Raw genomic sequence first — 21,652 nt, forward strand, 5'->3', positions numbered from 1 at the left:
ATACCAGAGGGGCTTAAGAGTAAGTCTGAGAAGCAAAAGAAATAATTAACAAACATGAAGCTATATCAGTAGAAGGTATGAAATCCAAAAAATTAAAATAAAAAAAAAAGGGCCGGGTGCAGTGGCTCACACCTGTAATCCCAGCATTTTGGGAAGCCAAGATGGGTGGATTGCCTGAGATCAGGTGTTGGAGACCAGTTTGGCCAACATGATGAAACCCCATCTCTACTAAAAATCTCTGCAAAAAATTTAGCCAGATGTGGTGGCATGCACCTGTAATCCCAGCTACTCGGGAAGCTGAGGCAGAGGAATTGCTTGAACCAGGGATGTGTGTAGAGGTTGCAGTGAGCTGAGATCATGCCACTGCACTCCAGCCTGGGTGACAGAATGAGACTCCATCTCAAAAAACAAACAGCAATAACAACAACAACAACAACAAAAATCAGCGTTAGAAAAATAAAGATAGACTTAGAGAGCTATAAGATACTATTAAGCACATCTACATATCCATACTGGAGTACCAGAAGGAGAGAAAGAAAAAGAAATTGATAGAAAAAATATGGGAATAAATAATGACTGACAACTTACCAAATGTATCGAAAAGAAATAATCTACATATCTAGGAAACTCAGCAACCTCCAAGTTGAATAAACACAAAGAGATTCAGAAGCAGTCTCATCATAGTAAAAATATTGAAAATCAAAGACAAGGAGAAACTCTTAAAAGCACTTAGAGAAAAACAATTTGTCACTTACAGATAAGCCCCAATAAGATTAACAATGTACTCATCAGCAGAAGCAATGGAAACCAAAGGATAATATATTCAAAGTGTTCAAGGAAAACACTATTCAGCAAGTTACTCTTCAAAACTGAAAGAAAATTGAAAACATTCCCAGATAAATAAAAACTAAAAAAAAAAGTGTTGCTAACAGATCTGTCATATAAGAAATACTAAAAGAAGTTCATCAGGCTGATGTGACCACAGATAGTAATTAGAATCCACACACACAAAAAAAGAACACCAGTAAAGACAATCATGTAATCAAAAAACCCATATAAATGCATATTGATTCTACTTTCTTCTCTTATTTTAAAAATAAGTGTACAGAACACTATGTATATAGTGTGTTATTGGGCCTATAACATATAGAAATGCAATATATTTGCCAAAAACAGCACAAAGGTGATAGATAGAAATGAAGTTGTATTGGGCTAAGAAAATGGCTCCAGATGTTAACTCAAATTCGGAGTAACAAATGAAGAGAACCAGAAACAATAAATACAAAGCTAATTTAATAAAAGGTGTAAGTATAAACTCACCTTCTTTTCTTCTCTTAACTTTTTTGAAAGACAAAATTATATAAAGTAATAATTATAGCAGTCCTTTTGAATTTGTAACTTGTATGGATTTAATAATTATGATAATACCACAAAAAGAGGGAAAAGAAAAATAGATGTAACAGATATAACAAAATACCATAAGAAGAAGAAAAAGGAATATTTCTATATCTCACTTGAATTAATTTAGTATAAATCTGAAGCTGATTGTAAGCAAGAATAACCACTAAAAAAGTTCAAAAATAATTTGTGAAAAAATTATTAAAGAAATTAAAATTCTACATTAGAAAATATTAGCTTAATGCAAAGAAAGCAGTCAAGGAAAAATAGTGGAACAAAAAGCCATGAAACATAAAAATTAAAATTAAAATGGCAGGTGTAAACCCAACTGTAATTGAAAATAACAGTAAATGTGAATGAACTAAACAGTCCAATCAAAAGACAGAGATTGTCCAACTCTGTTGGGTTAAAAAAATAGGATTCAACTATGTGCTTGCTGTCTATAGGAGACATACTTTTCATTCAAATACATAGATAGAAAATAAAAAGATTTTTTTAAAAAGGACATACCATACAAACAGCTACTACAAAAAAGCTGGAGTAAATGGCTATACTAATTTCAGACAAAACACACTTAAAACATACAATGTTACTAGATATAAAAAGGGACAATTTATCATGATAATGTGGTCAATGCATCTGGGAGATATAACCATCATAAACATATATGCATGTAGTAACAGAGCACCAAAATATTTAGAACCAAAACTGACTGAAATGAAGAGAGGAATAGACAATGCACCAATAAGAGTTGGAAACTTCAATATTCCACATTCAACAATTGATAGAACAACTAAGCAGATCAACAAGGAAACAGAAGACCTGAACAACACTGTAAGCCTAGTGAACTATAAACATAATAAACTAGACCTAGAAGACACTTAGAAGATATTTCATCCAACAACAGCAGAATATGCATTGTTCTTAAGCACACATATAACATTTTCTAGAAGAATCTGTTAGGCAATAAATCAAATCTCAATAAATTTTTAAAAACAGAAATAATGCAAAGCATGTTCTCTGACCACGATGGAATTATATAAGACATTAATAACAGAAAAAAATGGGAAACTCACAAATATGGGAAAATTAAACAATACACTCCTAAATGACCAATGGATCAAAAAAGAAATTAAAAGGAAAATAAGAAAAATTTCAAGTGAATGAAAATGAAAATAGAACATACCAAAACATATGAGATACAGCAAAAATCAGTGCTTGGAGGAAAATTGACAAGTGCAAATGAAAGGAGGAAAGATTTCAAGTCAATAACCTAAACTTACATCTTAAAATAGACATTTGAAAAAGAAGAAGAAAAAAACTAAACTTAAAGCAAGCAGAAGCAAAAATGAAACAAAATATGAAGATTAGAGCAGAAATTAATATAATATAGAATAGAAAAATAATAGAGAAAATCAATGAAATCAAAAGTTGGTAGCTTTTAAAAAACAAAACTGATAAATATTTAGCTAAATTTATCAATAAAAAAGACAGAAAACTCAGATTACTAAGATCAGAAATGAAAAAGACATCACTACTGACTTTATAGAAGTGAAAAAGATTATAAAGTAATACTATGAACAATGATACACTAAATTAGGTAACTTTGATGAAATGGACAAATTCCTATAAAGGCACAAACCACCAAAATTGACACAGGAGGAAATACACAATCTGAATAGATCTATAACAAGTATAGAGATTGAATTAAAGTTATGCATCACTTAACTATGGGGACACGTTCTGAGAAATGTGTTAGGCAGTTTTGTTGTTGTTGTGCAAGCATAATAGAGTGTCCTTACACAAACCTAGATGGTATAGCTAACCACAAACCTGTATAGCCTCAGTGTGATTGCTCCTAGGTTTAGATTGTTCCTAGGCTGCAAACCTGCCCAGCATACCATTGTACTGAATATTGTAGGCAATTGTAACATAGTGGTAAGTATTTGTATATGTAAACACATCTAAACATATTAAAGTACTATAAAATATGGCATCATAATCTTATGAGACCACTATCATGTGGCCCATCATTAACAAAGTATTATTATGTTGTGCATGACTGTAGTAATTTTAAAAGCTACCCACGAAGAAAAGCCCAGGTCCAGATGGATTTATCACTGAATTCCACCATTTAATGAAGAATTAATGCCAGTTCTTCACAAACTCTTCCAAAATATAAAAGAAAACACTTCCAAGCTCATTCTATGAAACAAGTATTACCAATTCTAAAACGGATGAAGCTATCAGAAAACAAGAAACCTAAAGGCCAATATCTTCTGCGAATATGGACACAAAATCTCCAGCAAAACATTGGCAGACCAAATACAGCAACATATAAAAAGAATCATGCACCATAATCAAGTAAGTGGAATTTGTCCTAAGGATGCAAGACTTTTTAACATCTGAAAATCAATTAATATAACATACCCTATCAATGGAAAAAAATACATGATCATCTCAATAAATACACAAAAAGCATTAGACAAAATCTAATGGCCTTTTATGATTAAAAACACTTCACAAACTATAAAGAGAAGAAACTTTCTTCAACTTGATAAAAGGCGTCCATGAAAAACTTGGAGTTAACATTATACTTAATGATGAAACACTGGATGCTTTTCCCCTACAGATAAGGAAAAAGACATGGATGTCAAGTCTAACCTCTTCTATTCAACATTATACTAGCGGTCAAGCCAGGGCAAATATGCAAGAAAAATAAATAAAACCATTCAGATTGGAAAGGAAGAAGTGAAATTATCTATTCACAGATGATATAATCTTATATTATAAGATTATAATGTAAGAAAATTATTAAAACTAATAAATGTGTTTGGCAAGGTTGCAGGATACAACATCAACATACAAAAATAAATTGTATTTCAATATGATTGCAATGAACAAACCATAAATGAAATTAAGAAAACAACTCTTGTTGGACGTGGTGGCTCAGGCCTGTAATCCCAGTACTTTGGGAGGTGGAGGCAGATGGATCACCTGAAGTCAGGGATTTGAGACCAGCCTGGCCAACATAGTGAAACCCCGCCTCTATTAAAAATACAAAAACTGGCCGGACATGGTGGCAAACACCTGTATTCCCAGCTACTGGGGTGGCTGAGGTAGGAGAATTGTTTGAACCCAGGAGGTGGAGGTTGCAGTAAGCTGAGATCACACCACTGCACTCCTGCCTGGGTGACAGAGCGAGACACCATCTCAAAAAAAGAAAAAAAAGAGAGAAAGAAAACATGTCTTGTTTTAGGAACATCAAAAATATATATATATTTAAGAATAAATTTAATAAAAGAAATGCAAAACTTATGCTTTGAAAGGCTAGGGTTGGCCGAGTGCCATGGCTCACGCCTGTAATCCCAGCACTTTGGGAGGCCGAGGCGGGCGGATCACAAGGTCAGGAGATCGAGACCATCCTGGCTAACACGGTGAAATCCGGTCTTTACTAAAAATACAAAAAAATTAGCCGGGCGTGGTGGCAGGCGCCTGTAGTCCCAGCTACTCGGGAGGCTGAGGCAGGAGAAAGGCGTGAACCCGGGACGCGGACCTTGCAGTGAGCCGAGATCGCGCCACTGCACTCCAGCCTGGGCGACAGAGCAAGACTCCATCTCAAAAAAAAAGAAAAAACAGAAAAAATGAAAGGCCAGGTTTGTTATGGATGGTAGAACTGCCCTAAGCTTCCTTTTTGCAGGCCAGGACAAGTTTGTGCAATCACTAATACATCCTTCTGCATCTGGATGAATGCCTTGGGCCAAGGAGAAGAGGCACTGTGGAAACTAAAGGAGAATACTACCTGGCTGTAAGATAGATCTGGATGATTCATTGAATTTGTTCAGCTTATGGAATCTGGAACTCTTTAAGTCATGGTGAGGTTAATACTGCAGGATGGCCTTGTCCTGCTGCTCGAACTCCTGTTGATAGTAGTTTTAATTAAATACTATAAGAGATAAATTGAATGGATTTGGCCCCGGCCTCTATTCGTCAGATGAACCAGAGCAGCAGATGGAGTGGCATACTCATGCCTAAATTTGCCAGAAGCTGGGGTGTAGAAACAAGGGGTGGAGATTTTTTAAAAAGTCCTCCACAGGTCTCTCATGTGTCTGCACCTGTCTTTGTTCCAGGATGTCTGTATAGCAAACAGCTTTGGAAGATAGTGTCTCCTTTTGGAGTATGGGGCATATGGTCCAGTATAATAAGGATAATTTCTCCCTCCAGGATAAAGAGCAGGCACATTTACTGCTTGTTATAAAAGATCTCGCATTCCTAAGTCCAGGGTTCTTCTACAATGCAGCTTTCTTGATGTGCAGGGTCACCTGGCCCTCTTCATGTTGCACTGTGAGAGTTACGGTTCAGGGAACCAGGGCAAATTCTGGCTACTGTCATTGCTGTGACTAATAAAATCCTTTGTTTCTGACCCAAGAATCTCATATCTTCTACCAACATCTATGAAGCTGTGGTAGGTTCACCTGTTTACAGTTAGCACTTTGCTTACAGGTCCTTTACAGTTCTTGACTGTGCCTATGACTTACTCGTCTTTGTATACTTCATTCCATCTGTACTAAATGAGTATATAAATGAATTTTTATTTGAGCTATGTAAAAACATCCCAAAACATACAGCCGGTCCACAGGTCAACTTCATGCCTCTTATGAGATATACAGTATCAGGGTATAAAATACATGACTGAGCATAATTCATAGGTGAACAAAAGATCGTTTCCAGGCTATTGACATAAATAAGTTCACAACATAGCAGTTCTATTCATTTCAACTATCATGAAAATTTCCCCAGTCCCCACAGCCAAACTGATTCTGGCTTGATCTGTATAAATCTCTTACACTGCTAAAAATTAATCCATTAATGTCCAGCACAGTTCATCTGCACATCAAAAATTCTCATTCTCATTTTTCCTCTCCCTCTTACTCTCTCCCACCACTACTGCCTCCACCCCTGCACACACACACATACACACACCCCTTAGCAATAAAAAATTTTTCTTTATATTCTTAAGATTCTCAGCACACTAAGAAAAAACAGCAACAAAGATGTTTGGGTCCTGAGTTAAAGATTTATCAGAATAGCTCTGACAACAACTTAATTGAATATATATGTACACAAAACAAGTCACATTAAGAGTAAAAACAAGATCTCTTTATCCCATATAAATATCTGCCTGCACGCTATTCACAATAGCAAAGACTTGGAACCAACCCAGTGTCCATCAATGATAGACTGGATTAAGAAAATGTGGCACATATACACTATGGAATACTATGCAACCATAAAAAAGGATGAGTTCATGTCCTTTGTAGGGACATGGATGAAGCTGGAAACCACCATTCTCAGCAAACTGCTGCAAGGACAGAAAACCAAACACCGCATGTTCTCACTCACAGATGGCAATTGAACAAAGAGAACAATGAGACACAGGGTGGGGAACATCACACACCGGGGCCTGTTGTGGGGTTGGGGGAGCGGGGAGGGATAGCATTAGGAGACATACCTAATGTAAATGACGAGTTAACAGGTGCAGCACACCAACATGGCACATGTGTACATATGTAACAACCTGCACGTTGTGCACATGTACCCTAGAACTTAAAGTATAATAAAAAAGAATAATAATAGAAATAAATAAATAAATATCTGCCTCTTAAGATAAAATGCTCATTGACTTCAACACCTTATAGAAGAATGAGAAAGGGAACATGTTCTCTATTTTTAAGAAGACTTTTTAAAGCTGTCATTTAATTAGCTAGGCATGGTGGCAGTTGCCTGTAGTCTCAGCTAATCGGGAAGCTGAGGCAGGAGAATTGCTTGAACCTGGGAAGTGGAGGTTTCAGCGAGCCGAGATTGCACCACTGCACTCCAGCCTGGGCAACAGAGCAAGACTATCTATAAAGATGATTCATCTCAGTTAAGCTTCAGTCAGATAAGCATCCTCAAGTCCCAGACCTGTGTGCTATGATTCAGTGTGAAATGGCTTGAGATAGACAGGGCTGGGCTGGGGCTACAGTCAATAGGGAGCTATCTCATGGAGACTCGGGCAGGAAGCCATGACTGTGGTTAATTCAATGGTGGGTTCCTTTTACATGTAAGCAAAACCTGAGAGTTCTTCTTCCTTCCTTTTAAAATTTGTCATTGAGAACTTCCATTTGTAATTATTCTTTTACATTTAACACCTGAGTACATACGGGATCTGCAAAAGTACATTAGGCTCAGCAGCATTTGGGGTACCGTGCAACTAGACCACATAAGTAGCTCTTACGCTAGATTCCATTTGTTCAGAATGAAGTAAAATAGGACCAAGATCCTCCCTCTCCCTTGCTCACTGATAACCCTCCTGGGCTTGGGGTGAGAGAAGAGACATTGCCACAGTCAAATCACATCACTCTCAGGGAAGCAGCCCGCGTTCCTTCAGACATTCATGAATGGGCCTTTTCTCCCTTTCCCTTTCCTTTTGTCCCCAGACTTTCTGTGTCAAGAACCTGAGAGCTGTTTAGAAGAGAAGAAAGGACAGAGAGGTGCTCTTGCATTTCTTCTCGGATGTGCTGAAATTAACCGCTTATCTGTCCTGGGCAAGCATCCTGAAGTTTCCTTAATTAACATTTGTCAGGCTCTTTCAAAGGAAAGGTGCCAGGTGATGATTACGGTAGCTTATCTCACCCTCTTTTGTTGGTAAATCAGCTTAGAATTTTCTCATGAAACTTGGGGTATCAAGCAACTCTCCTTAAAAGGAACTATTCCCCTCTCCAGTGATCTCCAATTCTAGGGTCTAAAGGAAAGAGATACAATGAAAAGTTTGAGGCAAAGTGTACTCACTATTCAAACTTAATTATAATGACATCATTTTCATACTTCAAAATCAAATTCCCAAATTAGGCCCTGCAAACCCTTCCCACATTTTCACCATTACTTTGTTTCTATTTGGACTATTCCCATTTCCATGAGCAATACTGGCTCAGAAATAAAACATACACTATAATTTGGCTTTTTGGTTCCACCTTTTGGACAGGTGTGTGAGCATCGTGTTCTTACTGTTAACTTACAATTGAGGATACTTCTCTCACACTTGTTGATTTTACTAATGTGTGTGAGGGTGCCTGTGAAATCAGCATTCCAGCACCAACCATTCATTGCCAGCAAACTAATCATCAAATCAAGTAAGTGAATCACTGAGCCCGAGAGCCCGCCTCATTCTTTTGCAATAAGGATCACACCTCATTTCCTTCTGGAGCTTAATTACAACAAGCAAGGATTCAAAAAGGGCTGAGGCCTAAAGATCACCCTAACCAACTTGGAGAGCTCAACATTGTGAAGCTCAGCTACCAATATGTTGCTGTTAACTCAAAGACTGGAAAAGGTGATGGATGTTTTAAGGTTCCCCAGACTTGCAGAAATCTGTACAAACCGGGCTAAAGAGCTAAGAAAAGAAAGCACTTTTTTAGTCCTCTGACCTCTGCTTGGAAGTTTTCAGATCCTGTAGTTAAGACCAAAGAACAAGTCTTGGGCCCGTCTCACCCTGACCAAAATTGATTTTCTGTCCAGTGACTGCCCGAGTTCTAGGTTAGTTCATACCCTATCTGACAAAGAGCCTTCACTAAATACACAATAGCCCATAGGGATCTTTTTTTTTTTTTTTTTTAATTTATTTATTATTATTATACTTTAAGTTGTAGGGTACATGTGCATAACATGCAGGTTTTAAAAGTTTCCCAAGAGTGACTTTTTCTTCCCCTCCTATCTTCCCTAGAGTTTTCTTTTGTTTGAAACCGCAACCTCAGTTTTTTAAAATTCCATGAATGAAAAACCATGAATATTTTACAAAACATTCAGGTTATGGAAGTGGTCACATTTGTTGATTTCTTCAATAAAGCTGAAGTTCTTTCTCCATTGCTATATGGTAAGCCCTAGGGCTCAATTCAGATAAGTGTGCTGTGTTTCACTGCCAAAAAAAACATCCGTTTTCTTCTGCAGTCACCATAAACCAACAACCCTAGAAAAACCTGCTTTGTGGTCCTGAAGGAGCTATTATTGTTCAGAATATTTTACATGTAAGTGAAACCTGACAGTTCTTCTTCCTTCCTTTTATAATTTGTCGCTGGGAACTTCCATTTTTATTTATTCTTTCACAGTTAGCACCTGAATACTTATGGGATCTGCAAAAGTACATATTGAAATATGCAAATAGTACATAGCATGTGAGTGTCAGATTCATGGAAATTAAATCAAATACAGGGGAGAAAAAAGAAACAGTGCATTAAAGCTAACTTTATGGCCCTAAGCTATAGATAAATTGTGGTCTGTGGTAGTTAAACAACAGCTGTTCGAATTCAAAATAAAATTATGATAAGGATCCCCAGAAGAAAATACTTCTTGAGGTAACAGCATTTACCTCAATGCATCTGTTAGCAAATAGCACGGACAAGAGCGTTGATGTGAAGGTTTACTCCCATTTCTTTCCCTATGGTCGTCTTGTCATTCCCACTTCTGGCAGACAGTGACTCTTACTGAGTGACATTTATGCTTCGGTTCCCAGCATAACCTTTTCTTCCATGTCCAGGCAGGTGAATTTCTGCTCCAGCTGGCTGTGGACCATCATGACGAGGGACTGTGATCAAGAAGAAAAACTCATAGATATCATGAAGAAAAGAAAACAGAAGGCGGGTACTACTTTAGTGGGAGTTCATGTATTCAAACTGGGTCTTCCTTATTCTCTTAGTGAATAGCAGTTCTTTAAGAGCTTCACACCCAATCAAATATAAACTTTTATGTATTACTATCTTCATTTATTGTTCAAGAGCTTTATTGCAGACATGTAGGAAACCACCCAGGTGGAATTTCTAAGAGCAATGACTGCTGTTTCCCTCAACACCTCAAACCTATGTGTGCTCATTTCAAGCCTATCTGCTTATTTTCTCTCTCTCTCCTGACTCGCTCCATCTCTTGCTCTCTCTAGAACCTGATCTCTGTCCCCTCCCATCACTGTCGTCACCATCACATCCACCAAAATGCACATTTGTAGCAAATAGACTATGTTCCTAAAAATAAATCTCTCAACCTATATTTTTTTGGTAAATAAAACAATTTGTCCAAGCCAAGAGAATGCATACAATTTTTAAACAATTTATACTTTATCTGAAACATGATATTCGTTCATATAGTTAAGGATGTTTAAGGAAATAATTTGGAACTGAAAACTTCCCCACAAAGCTGTATGTATATATAGAGATAAAATCTACATGTAGAAGCAGCCTCTTTGCATGGCCCAGTGCCAAGAAAAATCGTAATGGAGGGTTTTCAAATACAAATTAAATTTTGAAGCACTTTGCTTTTTTTTTATTATTTTTATTTTTATTTAGGAATCTTGCCCTGTAACCCAGGCTGGAGTGCAGTGGCACGATCTTGGCTCACTGCAACCTCCGCCTCCTGGGTCAAGCAATTTTCCTGCCTCAGGCTCCCGAGTAGCCATGATTACAGGTACCTGCCACCATGCCTGGTTAATTTTTGTATCTTTAGTAGAGATGGGGTTTTGTCATATTGGCCAGGCTGGTCTCAAACTCTGACCTCAGGTGATCCGCCCGCCTTGGCCTCCTAAAGTGATGGGATTACAGCTACCACGCCCAGCCTGCATTTTTAAAAATGAGCTAAAAACAGGATTTAATAAGGAATTATTGTTATTAAAATATAAGTGAACTTTTAAAATAAAATTGACATTGTAAAATTTGTCAGTGAACTGGAATAGTATAGTTTGGGTTGTTTATGACTTTAACATTTTCAATAATATAAAAATTATTTGTTAATAATTTTATAACTTGCTTGCTTTTTCAGATACCAATATACTTTTTTGTGAGCCAAGGCAAAGTCCGTCTGACAACAGCAGATTGGATAATAACTGAAATGTAATCTGTAAGGAAGCTTAATAATAAGATATACATCTCTTTATATTTCACTAAATGGCTAAAGAAAGAATGTGGAAAACTTACGTTTATACAAAAACCAGCAGACTGACATCTATAGCAGCTTTATCCATAACTGTCAACATTTGGAAGCAACCAAGATGTCCTTCAGCAAGCGAATTGATAAACAAACTGTGGCACATCCAGACAAGGGAATATTATTCAGCACTGAAAATAAAGGCGCTATCAAGCCAGGAAAAAACAAGGAGGAAATTCACATGCATATTGTAAGTAGAAGAAGCCAACCTGCAAAAGCTGCATACCGTATGATTCCAACTCTGACATTCTGGAAAAGGTAAAACCCTGGAGGCAGTAAAGAGATCAGTGGTTGCCAGAAGTTAGGAGGAAAGGAGGGATGACTAGGCAGGGCACAGAGGATTTTTAGGGCAGTGAAACTACTCTGTGTGGTTCTGTAATGGTGGTTTAATGTCATTACACATTTGGTCGCACCCATAGACTGTACACCACCAAGAGTGAACTCTAATGTAAACTGTGGACTTTGGGTGATAATGATGTGTCAGTGTGGGTTCAATTGTAACAAATGTGCCACTCTGGTGGGGGATGGGGATAATGGGGAGCTGTGTGCGTGGGGTGGGCGGGGGCATGCGCAAAATCTCTGTACCTTCCTCTCAAGTTTGCAATAAACTTAAAAGCTCTTAAAAAGTAAGTATTTTTTTTAATGAGAAAGAAACAATGCAAACTAAATATACTGCTGGATCTAATATGAGAAAATAAGAACTGCTATTAATTTACATATATTAACTAATTAATTGTTAACCTTTTTAAAATACCATTGTGAACTGTAATGTATTTCATATTCAAATGAATCCTCAGCCTTATTCATTGTAAATATTAGTTAAACAAATGAGTAAATAAAAATTGACATCATAGAAAATCAAGTGAGTCTGGTCATAGCCAGATAACAAAGTGTTTAACCTACAAAAGAAATGCAATTGTTCTTTAAAACAATAAGAGGATTAATACAAAATTATTAAAGTTCATATTAAAGACATAAATGTAAACTTTACAAATAATTTTCTTATGGATAAATTATGCTTACTGTAGTTATTAGCCAGAACTTACAATAATCTACATATTAAGACAACCAAGACAGCAATTAGTTTGTTTTAAAGCACCTGCCAACTTATATACCAGAAAATAAAAGTTTTCCAAGTGAAAAAAACAGCTTTGCTCAGAATTTAAAACACTCTACTGGATAGCCTGCTTAACAGCACTAGGGAAACAAAAGTTCTATGCATCAAAAGACGAATGAAAAGAGAAATCATAAACCAGGATGAAGATACATACAAACCCAATGGCTTCATATCTAGAATATATAAAGAACTCCCACAAATCAATAAGAAAAAGAGAAGCAGCCCAATAGAAAAATGGCAAAGTATGTGAACACAGAATCGATGAAAGAGAAAATTCAAATACTCCAAAACATTTTAAAATATGTTCAACCTCTGGCTGGGCACAGTGGCTCACACCTATAATCCCAGCAATTTGGGAGGCTAAGGCAGGTGGATCTCTTGAGGACAGCCTGGACAACATGGCAAAACCCCATCTCTGATAAAAACACAAGAATTAGCTGGGTGTGGTGGCACAGGCCTGTAATCCCAGCTACTCAGGAGGCTGAGGCACAAGAATTGCTTGAGCATGGGAGGCCAAGGTTACAGAGATCTGCAAATAAAAACCATGAGATTTCATACCCATCACGTTCATTAAAGTTTTCCAATTCTGACAACACATTATTTTGGCAAGTGTATGAAGTAACACAGCTGATGGAAGTATAAACTGGTACAATCAATTTGGAGAAAATTTGGGAGTATATACATAAGTATCATATTTGAAACTACTCACAACCTATGCCTCAGCAACTCCAAACCTGAAGAAACTCCTGTCCACATGCCCAAGAAGATCTCTTTAAGAATGTTCACAGCATTATTTATTTCTAAATAATATAAAACTGAACATATGTTACACACGCTCCATCAAGGATAAAATGTGTAAGCAAACTGTGATGTATTCATAAATAAAAATAATTAAAACATGCAAACTAGATGTCTATATCTGTCTATATTTTTTCAGCATGAATAAATCCCCAGAACATAGCACTAAAAGCAAAAAGCAAGTTGGAAAGACAAATACAGTTCAATAATACTTTCATGAAGTTTTAAATATATGCAAAAGAGCACCATGAATTGCTTATTAATGCAAACACAGAGTATAAAAATATGATATGTATGGGAACGATAGACATTGAATTCAGGAAACTAATGATTTCAGCTTGGGAGGGAATGGAACAGGGTAAGAGTGTGGGGGCTTTAACTGCATCTATAATGTTTTTTGTTTTGTTTTTTTAAACTGGGTGGCTGGGACTTTGGTGTTTACTATATTATTCTTCGTAATTTTTTTAATACTTCATAACTTAAAAATAAAAATGGCATCTGCCTCACAACCCCTAACAAGGACTTTCCCAGCTTCCCATTAACATAAAGATGGGAAAGCAAATAAAAAGACCGTATTTGAAATAGTGTTTGTATTAGTTTACTAGGGTTGTCATAACAAAATACCATAGATCAAGTGACTTAAACAATGTAAGTTTATTGTCTCGCAAATCTAGAGGTTGAAAGTTCGAGATCAAGGTGCTGGCAGGGTTGGCTTCCTGTAAGGCCTCTACCCTTGGCTTATAGACGGCCATCTTCTCACTGTATCCACACAAGGTTTTTCCTCTGTGCGCATCTGTGTCTTAATCTCCTCTTCTTATTAGAACACAAGTTGGATTGGATTAAGACCCACCCGTATGACCTAACTGAACCTTAATTACCTCTTAAAAGTCCCATCTAACTCCAAATACAAACAGTCCCCAATTTACAATAGTTCAAAAACTTAAAATTTTACTATGGTGCAAAAGCAATACCCGTTCAGTAGAAACCGTACTTCGGGTACCCATACAACCGAAAAAAGTGAAAAGTTTTTCACTTTTAGTACAGTATTCAATAAATTACTTGAGACAGTCAACACTTTATTATAAAATAGACTTTGGATGACTGGATGTTTTTGTCCAACTGTAGACCACCGTAAGTATTCTGAGCACGTTTAAAGTAAGCTAGGCTAAGTTACGATGTTCAGTAAGTGAGGTGCATTAGGAGTATTAAATGCATTTTTGACTTAATGATATTTTCAACTTATGATGGGACTGTTAGGACACAACCCTATCGTAAGTTGGGGAGCATCCGCACAGTCACACTCTGACGTTCTGGGAGTTAGAACTTCAACACATAAATTTTGGGGGGACACAATTTGGCCCATAACAATATTGAAATCTAAATTCAATGGACAACAGATTCCTAAAAGCTCGAATAAAATGCCTCATTATAAGAATAGTGGAATCCTTTTGAGAATGAACAATCAATAACTTGCCTATGTTTCGTATCAGGCGTGGCACTGCCCCACCCACCCCTGCAAAGGTAGTGAGGAGATAAATCACCTCTCCTTTGTCTAATCTTACTTAAGAACCAAGATCCAGCCATAGTATGAATTGAGAATGCCAAACATTTTCTAATTTTCTTTTGTTGTCTGAAATAGGTAATAATCTGTCTCTGAGACTTCAAGATGATGATCTTTTCCCCTAATTGTGCAATATTTTTCTTATAGGCCTCCTGCTGGTATTTTTCTGGGCTTTTTTCATTGTCATAAAAAGACGAATCTTTTCAGTAAGAAATAGAATCTTATTCTTCCCTCCATTCCCATTTCCTCCCGCTCGCCCCTGCCACCCTGGCCTCCACCAAAGTACAGTCCATTCTGAGACTATGAGCACATGAAAAACTCCATTTCCCAGAATGCACTGTACTTCGCAAGGACTACACCTCCCAGGATGCAATGCACCTCAGCGGGTCTTCTCAAATGCCTGCACCAGTTTTGTTGTGTTTTGTTTTATTTTTCAGTTACATTTTCTAAATGGATGTAAGGCAGAACCATCTTCTGCAATGGAATAAAAGTAAGCTTGTCTTCAGATTTATTGCCTTCAGCCCTAAATGCCAGAACACAGTGGAACATTGTTTACAGAATTTTGAGACAGAAAAAAATAAACAAAACCCTTGAATTTATACCCAGCCAAGTGTTATTTGATGGGAGGAAAGCAACAGAAAGAACCTTCTATCATAGAGAAGTTTATTGGTCTTTACTAATTAAACAAAAGCATAACTTGGCTTTTTCAATATACATTTCAAAGACGCCAGAAAAATCATTACCCAAGAATGTTGTTTTCAGATTGATTGGACAGCGAGGAACAGAGCTTTTCTCTACAGTCCCTTGCCCAAATGTTCCTTTTCTGCTTCTGATGCTGTTAATTTTCCAGCATCAGAAATGCTTCTTGGGCCACATCCTTAACTTACTGTTCTAAATACTTGACTTCTTTGAGGAACACTTAAAACAAGAAATGATGCTGTTCTGTGCCAGCATTTACTAACAACGGCCAGACTTTTCACAGGGCTGATACAAAAAGTGCTCTTTTTGCCCTCCACAATAGAGAACTGCTGAAACCAACATAAAGGCCATTTTCATTGCCAAGTTTCTTGGTTATTGATTTTTTTTCCTGCATCTTTGAAATGCACATTGAGAAATCTAAGTGTGGTTTTAAATAATTAGCAAAGATCAATAAAGTGCCCTATGATATATTTCACTTGACACAAATCCCCACCTCTTATCTTCTTCCAAGACTGGAGAATATTTCTGTCTAAATATGTTTTTAAAACATTATATGCAATGATATTTGTTAGATTTATGTTGCAAAGAACAAAATCCACTCTAGCTAGTTTAGCTGAAGCTAGTTTATTACAAGTTTGAAATGGGTTATTGGATTGTTAGGCAGGCTGAGGAAAGAGCCTCTAGGTTAGATTTCAAGAATGGCTCCCAAAGTCACAAAATTCAGTCACCCACGGAGCTTCTTTTGTCATTTGGAAGCTGCTTGCCAAATAGGAAAGCCGCCACCTGAACCTTACCAACATCGCCCCAATCAAGAAGGCTGCTGTAATCTGTACCAGAAAAACAGGTCCCCTCTCCACACTCCAACTCCACAGTTCAACAGCTGTTGAGACGTTCACAGGTGTCATAGCAGAAAAACCAAGTTTCTACCTGTTTCTGCTTACTAAGAAAATCAAGCAGCTACAGTCTCTGCCTCCCTTCCACCTTCCAAATCATTCATGAGTGCATCTAATTCATCTACTTTTTGGAACCTAAATTACACTCAGAACCTCAGACAAAAGGAATTCTGGGAAATGTACAGGAATGCATACCAGACAAATGTTGGGAAAGACATGGAACACCAGTCCATCATCTTCACACCACTACCAACCTAATCATATTCTTAAATGTATAGGAAAAGAGACAAAGGACACGCCATAATCCTCGTGGTCCATTAGAAGCATCTGCAGAGCTTGTTGTAACTGAGGATAAGAGTTACAATAATAATATTAATCATCATCATCACTAACATTTGATTTCACACTATGTGTCAACCAATATTCTATGTGCTGTATGAGCATTATGCCATTTAATCCTTATAACAGCCCTGAGGTGTGTACTCTTTTTATCCTTAATTTACACCAGAGAGAACTGCAGCATAAAGAGGTGAATTAATTTGCTCAAGGCCACATACTGTTAAGTGATGGAATCAAGATTCTAACCCAGACAGTCTGACCCCAGAGACTGCCCCTCTGCTGGATGTAATGCAGTCGGTCTGAGGTGGGGTCCAGGAGACTGCTTTTTAATAAGCTCTCCAGGGCGACTCTCATGGACATCCAAGTTTATCTCCAGTATCTTCCAATTTTAGGCAATCATCGTGTATTAGTTTTATAATCATGAAAATGCTCTAAAAATTGACAACATATATCATTCTGCATATGCCATGTGATCATTGCCACAAAAGTAACATACACACTGCAAAAGGGCTGGAAGTAAATATACAAAAGGGCTAGCAGAGGTTCTCTTTGTATAGTGGGACTGAGAGTGATATTTTGCTGTCTTCTACTGTTTGTATTTTTCAAATGTTTACGATGAGCATGACTTTTATTCTACGTCTGCATGTGCTCAAGTTTCATGTATTAGTTTACAAATGGTTGATGTTGGCACCCAAGCCTTAAAGATGTCATCTTTTTACTTCTATTTCCCTTTTGTTTCCTTTTCCGCCACGATGCAATTTTATCATATAAAATTAAAAACCAGAATGCTAACTGATAATTTCTGAGTCCACTGACCAGGCTAAGACAAGAAAAACACAATTTTCCAGATAAATTCAAGTATTTTGTTTTTATGTTTTACATGAGAGACTATGAAAGTGATTTGAGGTGCCAGTTCTGAACATGTACATCAATACCTGTTGATCACACTTGATCTTTCTGCATTCCCTCTTTTTCCTGTCTACCTCCACTCCTTCTTGTCTGTAAGTCTAAAAGGGCCCTGGCCGTGCTATGAGCTCGGCAGCCTTTTCAGAAACACAGTCGCCAGAGACTGACAGCTCCCACCGTCCACTGGGCCAGCCTGGCTCCTGCACACGCATGAGCTGACCACACACTTGGTAACCGTCGCTTTGACGAGCCAAGCTCAACAACCCTGATCCATCATCCAGGCAAACATTAATATTTTACCTCAGTTATCAAGTGTGCCCGTTCAAACTTTTATCTAAAACATTCTTTATCATCTTTTCATTAAGTTCTCAAGAGCTAATGGTTTCTGAGTTCCCCGGGTAAGGATGATGTTCTGAATAATGAAAGCTCATTATTTCTCCACAGAATGCTTGTTAATTCAAATGATGATATTAAAACTATAGTAGCCTTTAGCGCTGGGGTGATTTCTAGCATACTTTATCATGTATCAATATATACTCTGTTTGTCAAAACTGCCCAGGGCTGGGGCTGACATTCTCTCTGGAGGAGTCTAGTGCTTCAAAAGGCACTGAATACACCAAGGTGACAACTGGCAGGGTTTGCGCCTCTAGGAAATGGAGAGATGAAACTTGAAGTGCCACTGTCTCTCTTGATTTCCTTATTAGTATTCCTAAAGAAACGGTGCCCTCCTCTTCCTAGTCCTCATGGGTCTCCCTTTCGAATGGAATAAAAGAAAATCAATATTTTGAGAAAGAAGCACACACGGGGAGGTTCTACACATGAAATGTTATTTATTTCCATTTAACTGATCCCAGAAAAATCTACACAGAAAAAAGACTGGTTTAGTTATTGCTTAGACACACACATGTGTACACACAGACTGCACTCAACTCAATGCTCCAGATGGTTGACGATACTCTTGGGGGAAAAGTGTGGGTTCTCACAGTTATTTTTAACAAGGCATTATTATTTGGTTCACTGAGTTTGGGGTGTCTTTCAAAACTTCCTAACCGTACCTCATCCAAGTTTTTATGACCAAGGAGATTCTTACAGTTGTCACATTGCTGTAAATTTCTTGAATAAGTCCCCGCTTCTCGACTTTCAACAGCAGGATACTTCAAATATTTCAAATGTTGCCAACCTCGCCTCATGCTCCTCAATTCTTCCTTACCTTTGGATAAAAAGTCTTTACTGACTGAGATGCTTACTGCAAAGAGGTTCCTTCCCACGGGAAGAATAAGCCCAGCCTATCTTCTAGGTGAACTGTACAGCTTCCAGTTAGGGGATCTCCCATTTCCTTTCTCTCCACTCACTCTTTGCCTTTCTGTTATTGAAAAGTGTTGCAGAAAAATAGAAATTGCTTCCTTCTGGAAGTGTTTCAAATTCCTCTCTGTGTCCTGCATTTTTGACGCACCTGAAATTTTAGTCTCCCAGCAGGTCTCCAAGGAGAGGGCACTGTTCCCCAAACGAGGTGTTTTACCTTTTTGAAATTGCGCAAACCTGAATAATCGTATCCACCCCTCCCTCTAGAATCTGGGAGGAATTGTCATTTTGAAAACCAAGCCATTCTCTGAGTTGCTTGGAGCTGTAAGGTCAACACACAGGAGCATTCGTGCACGCTACAACATGCATTTCTGTACCATTGTCTCTTAATTATCTCTCTTGTGGAAGACTAGCTGGCCTTCTGCCCACAGGCTCCATCATACCACGATGGTGAACTCTTTGCATTATAGTTGCACTTTTTAGAACAGTAACGATCTAAAAGAAAACGATCCAAAAGAAAAGGATCTACCAGCATTACTTTAATTATATTAATTATACCACTCAATAGTTTCTGCATTTTACATTAATCATGCTAGGCAATAGAATGATGCTTATTTAAATGAAATAAAAGTCACTCTGTTCATCCAACAAATGAATGAAAAGGGGCATCTCAGCTAATTTATTATAGAGAAGCAAATGCATTCCCAGAATATTTCGGTCGTTAGGTCAACTTAAGAAAAATGTGGTTTAAGAAAAGTATGTAGGGCATTTCCCATTGCATACATGGTTTTAAGTATTCTGACCCAGTATCAGACTATGTGCCAAAACATCTTCAGGGTATACAAACATCCCAATCTTTGGTTCAGAAAATATGGTTACCATATATGCAGGAAACTGGTTGTAACTCCTCCCAAAGTTTAAATGGTACTTCAGTCCTAATATGGATAGCAAAGAAGTAGACTTGGAAGAAACTGATTAACACATCATTCCATTTGGTCTAGCAGCCTACTAAGCATCATTTTCCATAAAAGACCCCAGAAGCAAATGCTGTATTAATTTGCTCACTATTTCAGACCATATACCCACTCAATCTTTTAAAGCTCAGATTTTATCAGGAATGGGTAGCTTTAGGACAAATTAAACATGAAACATTTGAGAAATTGACTTGTTGGCATCTAAGATTAGCAAATTAATTTTCAAGAGCAAATGGTACTTACTGCAACTGAACAAAAAATGTGGGGGAATATGGGTAGAAAGCTCAAGTAAAGAAATATTCTTGGTAGATTCCATTTTCAATCCTTTTCACATAAGCATTTTATTCAAAATGTATTTGTAAAGGACAAAGTCAAATGTAAATGTCTGCATGATAAATCCATGAACATCAAAAATGAAAACACAGACGCAAAATTATTTTGACTGCCTGCCCAAAAAAGTGAATACAATTGAATGATTTGCATATGAAAATACGTTTTTTCAGAGGTTGGGTTTTGTTTTTATTTTAATGAATACATAAGAAATTCTTTCAATGAATCACAAGTTGAATTCTACATGTCATTCTTCACTATTCAGAATACATGCTACTAACCATCACAAAAAAAATCTACTCTGCTGTAAGGATAGCCATTTCAAGCTCAATAGGCTTTCCAGCTCAGCTGAAAATCTTTGCGGATCTGTAGTCAACAAAAATATATTGCTCCATAATCTGCAGGTTATTTTTTTTTTAAGTTCTTTATTCTTTTCACACTTTTTATCCGTGCAGGTTGCTATCCATAGCTTAAAGCAGGGATGAACAAAGTCTCTAAAGGGTCAGAGAATAAATATTTTAAGATTGGATTTGCAAACCATGCAGTTACTACAGCAGCTACTCAACTCTGCCATTGTAGTGTGACAGTAGTCATAGACAATATGTAAATGACTGCACATGGCCATGTTCCAATAAAACTTTACTTGAAAAACAGGCAACAGGTCATATTTGATCCACAGACCATAGTTTGCTGGCTTCTATAAAGGAAAATATGTCTTAAAATCATTTGCTTTACACATAGACTAATATATTTATTTAAAACTACTCTCTAAAAAACCACTAAGAACAGAATTATATGGCTTAATCATTTATGATTAAGTCACTTACAGTTAGCTTCACATCAAATCTGTTTCTTCCAGCATATAACTTGTTGGACAAATGATTTTATCTATAAACTGCTGCATAAATTAACCCAATATCTGCCGGTCAATTGAACTCTTGACCTTGTTAAAAGTCAATCTTAATCTTAACATTAAAAAATTAAAGCACATAAGGAAGGAAAAATATGAATAAAGATAAACTGTTTAAATCAACCATTCATGCTAGTCATTGCAATAATACAAGGAAGATCTTCTAGACCACAACTGGACCCTTATATAATGAAAATGATGTATTGAATGATCTGCCTGTGAACTGTAAGTATTAGAACAACTAAGAAGTTCTGAAGCTTTCTTCTAGGATGGCACATACTCCATGGAAGGGCTGTTTCAGTCTTCCACATGAAGTAGGTTAGTCCTATCGTAAACTGTGAAAGAAACTGAAGAACAAAGGGCATGATTCATCCAAAAATGGATGCACTAATGAAACATCAACTAACTCAGAAATTTTAT

The sequence above is a fragment of the Papio anubis genome, chromosome 6 (genome assembly GCF_008728515.1).
Source record: "Papio anubis isolate 15944 chromosome 6, Panubis1.0, whole genome shotgun sequence".
Taxonomy (NCBI): Eukaryota; Metazoa; Chordata; class Mammalia; order Primates; family Cercopithecidae; genus Papio; species Papio anubis.